This window comes from Hibiscus syriacus, unplaced genomic scaffold (assembly GCF_006381635.1).
Source record: "Hibiscus syriacus cultivar Baekdansim isolate YM2019G1 unplaced genomic scaffold, ASM638163v2 tig00111758_pilon, whole genome shotgun sequence".
In the NCBI taxonomy this organism is placed as follows: Eukaryota; Viridiplantae; Streptophyta; class Magnoliopsida; order Malvales; family Malvaceae; genus Hibiscus; species Hibiscus syriacus.
The window spans coordinates 281551-295782 of record NW_024063170.1 but is presented as its reverse complement, the minus strand read 5'-3'; positions in this window follow the sequence as shown (position 1 = coordinate 295782).

The window sequence follows — 14232 nt, the reverse complement described above, 5'->3', positions numbered from 1 at the left end:
GCCACCATCAAATTAGATGTAAGTCAAGGTACCTTGCATCGCATTTCATCTTTAGTTTAGTTTTCATGCATTAAGGAGAATCCATCCCTCAAGTTTGGTGGAGGCATTGTTCATACTTAGTCATTTGTATTGATAATGTTTAGTAGAAATTTTTTTATTATGAAATTAGTTAGGATTAGGCTAGTTATTTGGAATAAGTTAACAATGCCTGATGATGATAATTTTTTTTGCCATGGCTAGAAATTAATGTACATGACTGTTGAGGAAGAACTTAGAAAATTTTTATGAAAAAACTTTTGCATGCCTTGGCATAAAATTTTGGTAATGAACTAAACTTTTATATCAATGTTTGAAAGGCTAAGTTAAACTCCTCGATATTTTGAATTGTGTTGAATTGTAAATAAATGTCTCGACATAATTGTAGAGGGACTCTCCTCTGTGTGACGACATTGCCTGGAAACCCCCTTGAATAAATGGTAGCCTTAGCACATGAGTTAATAAAAGTAATCATGGGATGACTCTGTATAACTAGCTCGGGGATGGAAGGTATGCTCCCATTCATCTAGAGTGTGGGATGATAGTTGTGACAAGCTGACTCCCCTTGTGAAGTGCTAAAAAATTGAAAATTTGAAAAATTAAAAAGTTTAAGTGTTGAATAAGTAAGAGTAATTTTATGCCTTGGCAAAACAAAGGAACTTACTTAGGGACTTCTAATTTCATTAAGCATAGACTAGATACAATCACACACACACACTACAAATGATCTTGTCCTAGGGAAACATACTTGACCTCTTAATTAGTCTAGCATGTTTATGCCAAACTATTTTCTGAGGGTTTAAATTTTAGACCACTTGACTGTCCTGATTGAAAACTTTGCATAGTATTTTATTTTTCTATTGATCATTATCCATTGTTTTAAGATAAACAATAATTTAAGTTTGGGGGTATGATAACTCTTCAAAAAGACTATATTTTGGTATTTTTACATAAGTTATTGATTATCTAAAAGTCATTGTCATAGCATTTTAGTTCCATATGGTTGCATTTAGGACATTTATTGCATGTGGAAGAAAAGTTTTGCCCCAGCTAGTTTTTCTTTATAAATCTGATGCTTCTGATGCGAGGGGTTGTGTGTTGGTTGTAATAATGAAGATGATAAGAAATGACCAAGGAGGAAATTATTTGTTATGAATTTTTTTTGTGATGGCCAAAGGAACTGAAGGCGATGACAGTGAGGAATAATTTTTTGATGCGCCAAGTTTTATCTTACAAATCTGAAGCAGTACGAGATAAAATTGCTGACGTCTCGTGGCCAGCTACCCATTGTACCTTACGTGAACCTCTTCCCTGCCAAGGATTTAAGACCACTGTCAGCCGCTATATTATTCACGAAATAGGCATGAATTCAAGGGTAGTTGGGGTAATTTCAAGGGCACTAAACCCTAGAAATTCCCCACTATAAATAACACATTATGTGCACCATTCTAGAGATCCCCACTCTCACCTACCTTAAAAGCTTTGGAAAATACAACTACAACAACTTCTCTATTGTTCCCCTATCACCTTTCCTTGGTGTCCTCCAAAGCCGGGCTTTGTCAGAGTAGTGGCTAGTCCCTTGAATGAGGCTAGCACATTGGAGCAATCTTGGCGATGTTCTAATGTCACGAAAAAGCTATGTTTTTGGGAGTTTCTTTCTCCTTATTCTTCATTTCTTATCTTTTAAGGGCTTGTACTTAATGAATATTTTGGGATGATTTTAGCCACACCATGAACTGTTTTATTTGGTGCTGTAAATGTTTGGATGATACTTTATTTTATGTTTAATGGATGATAAGTATATTTATGTTTATTCCTATTTATTTCATATTTTTAATCTTTTGCCTTAGCATTGTAAGATCTTTTGAGAGATTGTCTGGTGTCCTGGCATAATATTCCTAGTCTTTGTAAGAGCTATTGAGAGATAATCATTTTTCCAGGAGTTGATACATAATATTGAGAGAGTTATGTTAGATCTACGAAGGGAACTAATTCGAGATGGTAAGGTTATAAGCTTCCATAGAGATAAGGATAGAGTTTCAAGTGACTAAAAGGGATAATACTTAATCGATAGGCTAGGGTCACTGTTTAAGATGAGAGGTATTGTCATAGAAATTGTTGTATCAAGTTCCTTACTAGAGGTAGCTTAGGAACACTTTAGTAAATCCTGTCGAGCAACATAGGCACAACATCTTAGTTAATCCTAGGCATAGAATAATTTCACACCGTAGCAAATCCAACCGAAGTGCTCCATTAGAAGTATGATTGTGTGAGGTTGCTAGTCTATATTCAGAACTCAAATATTTTTTACCTTAGCAACCTTAATTTACTTATTCTTGCAATTACTTTTTTCCTTAGCAATTTTTGTTTGTTTACTCTTGCATATTTTTCTTGCCACAACAAAAATTATCTGCTCATTTCACTTCACACATTTCTTGCCTCAACAAGCTTTTTCCATCTGTTCATACCATTTGCTATAACACATTTCTCATTTGTTTATATCATTAGATTTAAATGATTAGGATTAGTTAGTGTCACATATTCCTAGATGTAGTAATATTTAAAGAATTCCCCCAAGCCTTACTACTGTATTAATTGCAAAGATTTACGTGCCATAACACACTTATTTACACGCGATAACTAGCTCAAAGGTAAGTGATTGAGAACCTTTTTCAATTATTTTAGCCTTTATTTTCATCCTCAATCCCTCTAGAAAACTTGTTTTTAATAATTCATGCCGTGGAAGAGGTGGATGGCATGAGGATGCATTTTTTGGTGAGTCAAACACCAGAGTATTAGGAATTATGTATCAGTGAATCTATCTCAATTAGTGGCCAATAAGGCTAGGGTTATCAAGAGCAGAAGAAAGTGATGTCAACTTAGTCACTTCAGTTGAGTCAGAGGTCTATAGTAGAGTCTCATATGATACTGCTAGGTTCGTTTCTGGTGAGTGAGAGAAGCACCGATAGATTTGGGTTATCCAGAGGTTAAACATAGTAGCAAAAAGCATTGAGGAAGGTGTTTCAGGCTTACTTAAAAAGTGTAATAGATGCAGACCTTCAGAGCATATGGTAAAGAGAGTGTTCTAGTTCGATTAACAAAGTCTTAGCTCGACATGAAGAAGTGGTCCCAATAGATTAACATAGTAGAGGATCTTCACAAAGGGGTTTTAGCTTTAAGCTCAGGCAGAAGTGTAGAGGAGCAAATCGATCTATTTTTGATTTGACTATGTGAGATCCAGTGTGTCAGATTTTTCATAAGACTTGGAAATGACGTGGATGATACATATGAGATGTCAGATAAATTTTTAGCAACTCTAATTCTTTATGTTGTACTAGTAGTCATAAGTGTATGCATTCTTCTATGGTGTCAAGTGAGTGTTGTGGAAAGTGGCATCGATGGACATACTTGAGACTCTCTAGGACGTGTTTTAAGGGTGGATCCTTAGATCCTATTATGAGAGGCTACCTTAAATTGGAAAGTGATTCCATTAGTCTAACATGCCAAAATGTATGCTTAAGAGGTGCCAATGTTATGATTGAGCAAGAAAGTGAAGGATTAGACCAACTTGTTTTTAAATAGTTGCATACGCCCTAGTTCTTTTATATTTATAAGGTGTATAGAGACTGTTGACATAGTGGTTTCGATGTCAAGTATGTTTGAACAATTTTGATTGATAATGTTACAGTAATATGCACAAATTTGTGTTATCCAAGTAAACTAAGGAGGAAGAGAAAGTGCGTGAAAGATTCTAGAGCGAGAATCCAAGTGCCTAGTTAGTGGGCCTTAGTGAAACATATAAAAGTTTCCTTAGATTTCTTCAAAGTCTTAGGCTAGGCTCGGTAGTTGACTTAAGAAAAGTTAACATAAGAGTTACTTGGACCTCAATATTATAGGTCTAGAGATATAAGAATATGTGGTTCTTCCTTATTGAGTCATATGATTAACTCTAAGAAAAATATTTAGCCGCATAATCCTCTAAGCTTGCGAGTTCCTAGGGGAGTAAGTATCCTTGTGGGATGTCAAGCTAGATATGAGACTATAAAGACTTCCTTGCGTCATTAGTGAAAGCTCATGAGACCAACCTTACATAGACTTTGTAATCCCAAATTCAACCTTAGAGATTAGGATCTCATTAAAGTGTTAAGAATACCCAATTCATTTCAACTTGTAAGACGATCAATCATCTTAGTTGTCGGACTTATCAAGATATATCTCAGTAAGTGTCAAGCCACTCCAGTTGATAATTGGGTGTAGATGCCCTAAGTATTCACGATGAGTAAGTTAGCAGGGTGTGTGTTGTGATGTTGCAGTTCAAGAATTCCACCCTAAGTACTAAGGGTATTATAGGTAAGATAGTGAGTTCCGAGACTCAAGGAATAGAGAACTCTCCAATTTCATCACGATGTATTCATGTATAAATAGTAAGCGATTCAGCTACATGAGCTAGGCCTCATCAGTGATGTTTTCATGTTGGTATATGAGTGTGAGCTATATATAACACATAATAATATGCATCATTCTTTAGTACCGTGGATTTTAATGCTTGAGATTTAAGGAAATCAAGTACGTTAAGTGTCATTTGAATAGCATTAGTCATTATCAGATAGCTGAATTATGACAAGTGATAGTGAGTGTAGGATGTAGTGTCTCAGAATCCTTAAGTTAGAGAGCAATTCTATAAGATCTCTGCTTTGTGAGGTGTACTCTATAAGAGAGCCATATATTGCTAGTTCTCCAGGCAAGTGATCAATATTCAGTAATGAGTACCTTAGATACACGATCCGATGAGTGTCGTGTATGTAAATTGGGAGGCAAATATGAAACAATCAAGTAGCATGGTTGGATATTGAATTAGATTTGGACAACAGAAGCATAAATATCGACGTTAAGAAGTCGAGAATTTTCGTCATATCTTTAGTACAAAACATAAAGACCATGTTTTACGAGTATCATAAGATCTCAAAGAGTAGCACGATGAGTTACCTAAGTTCAGTACGTAAAAGAGATTTATAAGATGGTGTAGTATGTTTACTCATTTGAGTAGAATTAGCTAGATTTAACGATGGTAATTGAATTATAGTGTAACATTTTCCTTGTGGAACGCTTCGAGAATACAATATTAGACAGCAAGAATGTGACTATTTGTCTTCGTGCCTCTCGAAGGATTTCGTTTAAGGTTCGAATCATGTGGCACCATATAGGAAAATATATTAAAGATCAGTTTGTGAGACTTCGGGTTGCAAGTCATGTAGCAGGAAATTATTCCATGAGGATCAGGTTAATGTGGGTTTAGGTGTTTCGAGTTTTCTAAGTGGTTGACCTAAGTGGTTGACCTAATGAGGGTTTTATATCCTTCAACTTATTCTCCTTATTTCATTATTCTTTATCATTTATTCTTCCATTTCCCTATCTAAGTAACTAGCTCAAAGGTAAGTGCTTGAGAACCATTTTCATTCTTTTAAGCTTCATTTTCGTCCTCAATCCCTCTACCAAACTTGTTTTAATGATTTAAGCCTTGGGTTCTTTGTTTGCAAGAAAAAAATGGGGGGTTTGTCATTCAAGTTTTAGAAAAGTGTGGTAGCTAGCTAAAGGAACTTTATTTTTGGGATTCTCTAACCAATGTAGTGTATTTCTAATCCTTTATGGTGTTAAGGCTTTCATAATCATGAAGTTTTGTTTAGATTTGGGTTTAAGCATTTCTAGGGTTTATGCTTAATTTCATGATTTGATGACGAAATTTTTGCTAATAAAGTGTTTTTAGGACACTTTAAGACTCAAAATAACTTCCTAAAACTTTATAACACTATTAGGATCCAAAATAAGACATTTTGGATGATTTTTGGTGTTTTCGAGCCTAAACAAGACATTTCTAGGTTCGAGTATCGATATTGGATGAACAATCGGTACTCAGGGTAAAACTATAGATATTGAGCCATATTTTCAGTAACATAATGTATTTTTGGTACTGATGCTCATAGGGGTATCGATACTTGACCTTATGGTTCTGATACTGCAAGTAGAGCATCAATACTACTCACTTTGGATTGTTAGATTTGACCTATTTAAGGTTCATAGGGGATAAGGATGATTCGTAATGGTAGAACTTAGTTCGTGAGGGACATGAAGGGGTCAAGAGGGCCTAGAAAAACCTGTAAGAGTGGGTGTCAACTGAAGTAACCATTCTAAGCGAAATGCTTCCGAGTATTTTCAATCGAACACGTATGGAGTAATCATGAACAAATGATCATTTTGAAAAATATGTCAGCAAGTGAAACTATGAATGGCGTGAGTAACATGATAGAGGAAAATGAGTTCTATGCGAACACTTATACTCAAATATATGTAAGTTGCTTACCGATTCAAGGGCGAATCAATGACAAGTGTGATGAGAATGACTAGGGAGTTGTTGTCAATGAACTATATCTGAATCGAGAGCTAGGCTAGTTATAATATACCAAATGGGTAGCAATCATTTTGAATTTCCTTAAGGACAAGCTTTTGCATAACGTTCTATGAGAGATAATGGTCAAGAACTAGTAAGTGAGGTAGCGATCTCACCTACTTGTGTTGTAAATAATAATAATGACAAGATAAAAATGAGATAATAATATTATATGTGTGATAACCATAAGAACCTTATGAGGTAATATTCTATAAGACTTAAGTCATTGTTTGCTACTAGAGAAACGATAAGGACACCTGAGCTATTTGTTTGTATGATGATTGTCTAAAGTATATATAAGTGAAATATCCTGATATATACCATCAATACTAAGGCACTTTAGTATCAGTATGAATGGACTTTTGTATCAGTACGAATGCACTTTTGTATCAATGCTGAGGTAGTTTAGCACCAGTACTAAGGCACTTCCGTGAATTTATGGCAATGTATATATATATATATATATATATATATATATATATATTTGATGTCTGGTTATATATCATGCTTATTGCATTATGTGATTATTTGGAATTACGGTTAGAGACCCAATATTTTTATACTCATGGCGAGGGTCTTAGTAGAAGACTAAGGGAAGCATAAGACTGAAATTATGGCGATAGAACTGTCGAACCCTAAGTATATAGCACTTAAGTATGATCATTCATGTACCTACTACTTAATACCTTATTTTCTAGCATACTTATATTATGAGATATTTATACTGCTATAGATTAACAATTATATTACTGGGCTTGTAAGCTCAACATTCGGATGTTTTCAGTTCGCAGATTAGTATATTGAGCCATTCGAGGAGTATCGTCGCAGTAGGAGACCACCAGTTTCCCCGTTTGTGGTAAGCTTTGGAGGCCCTAATAGGGTCTTGAGATATCCAGAGTGCAAACATTATGGTAAAAATCATCGAGGAATGTGCTCCAAGCTTTCTAGGAAGTGATATAGATGTGAATATTGGGCACATATGGTGAGGAATTACCCTACTTTAGATAATGATGTTTCAGCTCGATCGAGGGAGGCGATCTCTGTAGCTCAGCATGGCAGAGAGCCTACCTAAAGAGGTGTTAGTTCCATGCATAGAAAGAAGAGTGGAGGAGAAAATCGACCTACCCCTGATGCAATGATGCACAATCCTACTTGTCAGATTATAGAAGAATAGGGCTAGGATATCGATGACATGAAAAGTATGTTTAAGCTATCTTAGTTTTTCATGTTTCTTCTATAGGTGTGAGCGCATATATTCTTTGTTTGGGTGTTAAGTGAATTAGATATGAAAAGTATTCGTGTAGAGTATCTTAGCGTGATGATCTAAGTGTCGAGTTGGTAGGCATTAACATAATAAACAAAGTTTACCTTAGATATTCTTCAAGAGTCACGAGTCCATAGGTTTGTGAACAGGTGGTTGTTCCTTGTTGAGTTGAGGTGGTCAACTCTAAGAAAATGTTAAGCTACAAAATCCTTCCACCCGTGCGTGTTCCCTAAGGTAGTATCCTTACGCATTGTAAAGATAATAATGAGACTATAAGGACTTTTCACGTCGCCAGTTGAGAGGATTCATGTAATCAACCTACATAGATTTTAAAATTCCAAATTCAACATTGGAGATAAGGTTTTATATGAGAGTGTTAAGAATACCCGAGTTACTATTGCCAATATAGCGATCACCTTGTTTCCCAGAAATATCAGGATATATATCAGCTAGTGCCAAGACACTTCAGTCTCTAGCTAAGTGTAGATGCCCTAAGTACTAAAGAGTAGTAAGCTTGCTGATGTATATTCTGATGCAACAATTCCAGAATTCCACCCTAAGTACTAAGGGAACTATAGATCATGTAGTGAGTTCTGAGTCTCGAGGTACAGGGATCCATCTGATTTTGTTAGTATGTATTCATGCACGAATAATAAGTGGTTTAGATAAGTGAGTAAGGCCTCGTCAGTGATGTTTTCATGTTGATATATGAGCACGAGCCATATACAACACCTAGCAGTATGCAACATTGTGTAGTACCATAAAATTTAATGCTTCAGACTAAAGGAGATCATGTATGTTAAGAGTTGTTTAACTAGCATTAGTCGTTATCAGATAGCTCAATAGTGGTAAGTGATAGTGAGTGTAAGATGTAGTGTCTCAAAACCATTAAGTCAGAATGCGGTTACAAAAGATCTCTATTTGTGAGGCATGCTCTCCAAGAGAGCTAGAGGTTGTTAGCTCTCTAGGCCAGTGGTCAATTTTCAGTTGTGAGTACCATAGATGCAAGTCGGTAAATGGCATCTATGTAAGTTGTAAAGAAATCGAGAAGTAGTCTTGTAGCATAGATAAATATTGAATCATAGTTACGCAGTAGAAGTATAGAGATCGACATTAGTTGAGAACCATCATCATATCTCTAAGACCAATATGAAGACCATTTTGGCCAGTGCCGTAAGATCTCAGGGTGTAGCATGATGAGTTACCTATGTTCAGCAGGTAAAAGAGGTCTTTGGGTTATGCAGTAAGTTAACTCGACTGAGTAAGGTTAACCAGTGAAGGGTTTAGCGATAACAGTTGAGTTGTGGACTAGCATTCTCCTTGCAAAGCATTCTAAGTATTCAATGTTAGGACAACCAGAGTAAGACTCTATGGTTTTGTGCTTCTCAAAGGTTGTTGCTTAAGGATCGACGCAGTTAGCACCCTATAAAAAGGAGGGGTCATAGAATAATTTGTAAGTTTTTCTTGAGGATCAGTTTTATAAGAGTCTAGATGCTCTGAGTTTTGTAAGAATTGCACATAAGGGTAAGTCATTATTCAATCCAAGTAAATTTTGAGGACGAAATTTCTTTTAAGGAGGGAAGAGTTGTAATACCCCAAGTTCTGGGCTAGTAGTTTTCGTTTTACTCGAGAGGTAAGTGAACCCGTAAATTTCATAATTAATTTGTTGGGTCGAGTTGGGCTTAATTGGGTTGGACTTAGGCCCAGATGGCTATAAAAAGAGAGTTTTTGAATAGTGGAGAGATGGGGAAGGATCAAAAGCATAATTTCCCCATTTTACAAAGATGCGAGTTTTTATAACTCATTTCCATCTTCTTCTCTTCATTTTTTCTCATTTCATATCATTCTTCCTCTCTAAGTCCCATAATCTAAAGGTAAGTTCTTGAGCCCTTTTTCATGCTTCAAATTCTTCCTTATTCCCTCCAGCATCGTTATTTTAATGATTCAAAGCTTGGGTTCTTTCTAGGTAAAGGAAAAGTGGAGGTTTTCATCTAAATCATAAAGGAAAGGAGTGTGGCTAAGCAATGCGATTCATTCCGGGTTCCTAACATCGAGGTAATGTGTTTCTAATCTGTTGGAGTGTTAAGGCTTTCTTAAATGTTAAGATTTGCTAAGATTTGAGTATTTAAAATTTTAGCGTTTATGCTTGATTTCATGATTAAATAATGTTTTAGTTATAAAGAATATGTTTTTATGCAACCTTAAGACCCTAAATAACTTTCTCAAGCTTAAGTACACAATTAGGAACCAACCCAAGTAATTTGAGATAATTTTTGGTGTTTCCCAAGCCGAAACAAGTTATTTTTGGGTTCAAGTATCGATATTGGATGAGCAATATCGATATTAGTTGAATTTGGGCAAAAGTTAGGCTTTCCACCAAGAAGTATCGATACTACTAGGGAGAGTATCGATATTTCCCTACAATATCGATACTTAGGGTGATAGTATTGATACTGGGCTAATTTTTAGAAAAAATGCACTTTCGGTACTGATACTCATAGGGGTATCGATACTTGGCCCTAGGTTATCATGCTGCAAGTAGAGTATCGATACTACCCATTTTGGATGGTTAGATTTGACCTTTTTAAGGCCCGTAATAGCTAAGGATGATTTGTAATAAGGGAACTCAACCCGTGTGGGAAACAAAGGACCAAGAGGACCTAAAAACACTCGTATGAATAGGATACAACCGATGTAACCATACATAACGTAATACGCCCATGTACCTTCAGTCGAGTACGTATCAAATGGTTGAGAACGATAATCATTGCAAAGGCTTTACTGACAAGTGATATGATAAGTAAGTTAGATTCAATAATGGTAGAAAACATGAAATTCGAGAAGGTCGATAAACTATAACGTAATTGTCCCTTCATTTCAAGGGGTATTGGGGAGAAGTATGATAAGAATGACTAGAGTGTCGCTACCCAATGATGAACCCGAGTCAAGTATCAGGCTAACAAATAGTACAATCAGTGAGCAACAAACACAGAATTGTCGTAAAACCCTAAAACACGTATAGACTTTGCTTGAGGCAGAGAATGACTAAAATACACTTAAGTAGCGAATGACCAGGATAAAATAGCTTAATAACTAACAACATTAATTCACTAATAAGCTTTCGTATAACGATCTATATGAGAGAACGAGTTAGATAGCTGCTAGTAAGAGGATGACCTCACTTTAGTGAGTTCAACTATTCTACCTTAGTTGCCTTTGTGGGGCATTGTCAATGCGTGAGGCACTTCAGAGTCTAACAAGAACGCGAGGTCTGAACACTCACGAGGAGTTGCGATGTCAGTGTTCTTTGGCATTTGGGACTTAGACATGTATGTATAGTTTCATCAATCCAGTACATCAGATATCTTAAAGCTTGGCGTGAAGGCTATGTGAGACGTTTCCAATGCTTCAGTTGAGTGAGAATTGTATCGATGCTATGTGACACCGGGTTTCCCCTCCATGTCTATTATGGCTATGTGAGGACCAGAAGATCTTCAACATCTTAGTGGGAATTACACGCTATGTGACATCGGGTTCCCTCGGTTAACTAGTGTCTGATGGCTATGCGAGACCAGATACTAGTCAAGTTTTCATTCAGGTAATGCACAATACAATTAGGTTTGCATTCAAATAATTTATAGGAGTATCAGTGTCATATTTAGATAATGTGTAAGAGTTACATTCATTAGGGTTAGAGACCCTTAACAGAGGATTAAGGGAAGCATGAGACTCTTACTTCAGTGATAGAACAATTGAAACTCAAGTAGGTAGCACTTGATCTAGGTTATACATGTACCTACTACTTAGTACCATGTCTTTAGCATGCTTTTGTTTATGAAACTTTTAATGTTGCTCTAGATTAGCGATTATACTACTGGGCTTTGTAAGCTCAACTTTCAGATGTTTTCGTTTGTAGGCTATTAGCTTGGGTCATTCGTAGAGCACCGTCATAGTAGGACTTCCAGTATCTTCTTCAGAGTATTGTACTAGACCTTTAGTGGGCATATAGGTACTCATAGGACCTTACTTATGTATTCAGATTTATAAGAAAGAGTTTGTAATATTTTGATTTAAAGTATGTGTCACGGAGTTCCGGTTTATAAAATGTTTTAATAACTGTTTTGAATGTTGTACGATACCATTGAGTATATTTTAAAAGAAAATGAGCATGTTTTGAAAATCAGGGGTTATCGGCAGTCAAATATGAAACTTTAGGCCCATTCGGATTTAGGGTGTTACACGTTGATTTTCATAACGCCAAACCCACTCACTCAATAAGACTCTATTAGTGACTTCCAAAATGGCAATGTCAAGCCCCCTTCATGGATATATTTGCATAAAAGATCCCAACAAACCCAATGGATTTTAATTCAATCAGTTGCATCACTCCATAAAATATTAGACATGATCTAATTCAAACAATTAAAGATCGAGACTGACATGCGAAATAATTATAAGAAGTAAGCAAACAAATTGGAGAGGATGGATTTTATGAGGGTCAATCTTCCACCATTCAAGAGGCATTTCGATTTCTAGCCCTCTAACCTACTTGTAAACTTAGACAACACTAGTTCCCAAAGAGAATCATAGTTTCTATTTGCTGCCAAATGGAGGCCTAGATAAGTGGAAGGGAACTTCTCTACCATACAACTAACATCATTTGCCCAACTTTGAATGGAAGAGTCCTCATCATTAATTCATAAGATCTTGTTTTTTTATAGATTAAGCTTAAGGCTCGAGGCTAACTTATACACTCTGAGGACCCACTTTATATTTTGTACCTGCATCCAAGAATCCCCACAGAATATTAGGAGATCATCTGCAAATTAGGGATGAGAAATTTACAGGTTCTCCTCACCTCGACCTACTGAGAACCTGAAAAATAGACCGATAGAAACCACCATTTTTAGCATTAAATTCAATGATCCACTAATTAAGTTGAAGAATATGGAAGTCATTGAACACCCTTGTCTTAGGCCTCTTGAGATGGAAAAAACTCCTATAAGAGCACAATTAACTAGGATCGAAATTTTGGCAGTGAAGATACACTGAAAGATCCAACTGAACCATTTAGCCCCGAAATCACGTTTTCTCATAATTTGTATCAGCAAATCCTAACCTATTGTGTCATAGGCTTTATGAAGATCCACTTTGAAGGCAACCCCACCTAGATCGGATTTAGAGACATAATCTATAGTCTCGTTAGCAATTAGAACACAATCGAGAATTTATCAACCTCCGATGAAAGAAAATTGAGATTCCCCAATTACCTGACCTATGCAACCCTTTAATCTCTTGGTTAGAACCTTTGATAGCAGTTTGTATAAACCGCCGACCAAGGGAGAAAGTCTTCAATGGCTTCGGGGTTTAAAATTTTTGGAATAAGGGTGATAAACGAATGATTGATACTTGCTTCCCAATCTCGACCATGGAAGAAATAGTCAAAGAAATGCATGATATCAGGTTTGAGGTGCGACCAAAATATTTTAAAGAACCCCAGATTCAATTCTCCTGCCTCGGAGCGCGATTACTGTCCGGGAGAATAAGTCTTCCCAGATTTCCATCTCCGAGAAATTATTTTCCAAATATAAGGCTTGGGAGGGACTAATCCTCTTGAAATCCAAATTGAGGTCTACTATCTCAAGGGACTGACAATTATTGTATGACTTCGAAAAGAAATAGAAAAAACATGCTCCTTAATAAGTATTGGATCCGAGATAACCTCATTTTGATCTTTCAAACAATTAATTGCATTGGTCCTTCGACAGGAGGAAGCTTTTAAGCGGAAAAACCAGGTATTTATATCACCTTCAACAAACCATCTAAGTTTGGATTTTTGTAATCAGACACTTTCTTCATTTCGGTATTCGTTCCACAGGTGCATTCTCAGATTGACAAGCTTTTCACTGTCCTTATTACTGTATGACCCTTTTTGAATGAATTCTTCCAATGTAGTGATTTCATTTTCCAGTAGGGGATTGACCTCTTGTCATCATCTTTTGACTTTGCTGCCCAAACTTTAATTGCTTGCTTTGAGCACTTAATCATACCTCCAATCCTGATTCTTGGATTGGACGCTTAGAGGAGGCTGAAGATTTTACTGCCAACTCTTCGAAACCTGTTACCTTCCGATAACTGCACCGCATTATGATCCGAGAGGGATTTGTCTAACATCATTATTTGATGTGTTTAAAAAATTATATAAAATCAAAATAAAAAAAATTATAATCTGTTCTATTAATTTAAATAATATGGTTAGTATAAGCGAGGCATTTGCATTATGTTAATGTTTGCGATGTAAGTATATTATAAAATTTTAAAAATAAATTAAAATTATACAGATTAAAATGAAAAAAATTATGAAGTTTGAAATTGTATGTTTAATTTTTGAATATTTTGATATTTAATAATAAAATGATATGCATTACATATATATACATAATGATATATTTAATGTAAAGTAAATAGTTGGTCCACATGTTATCAT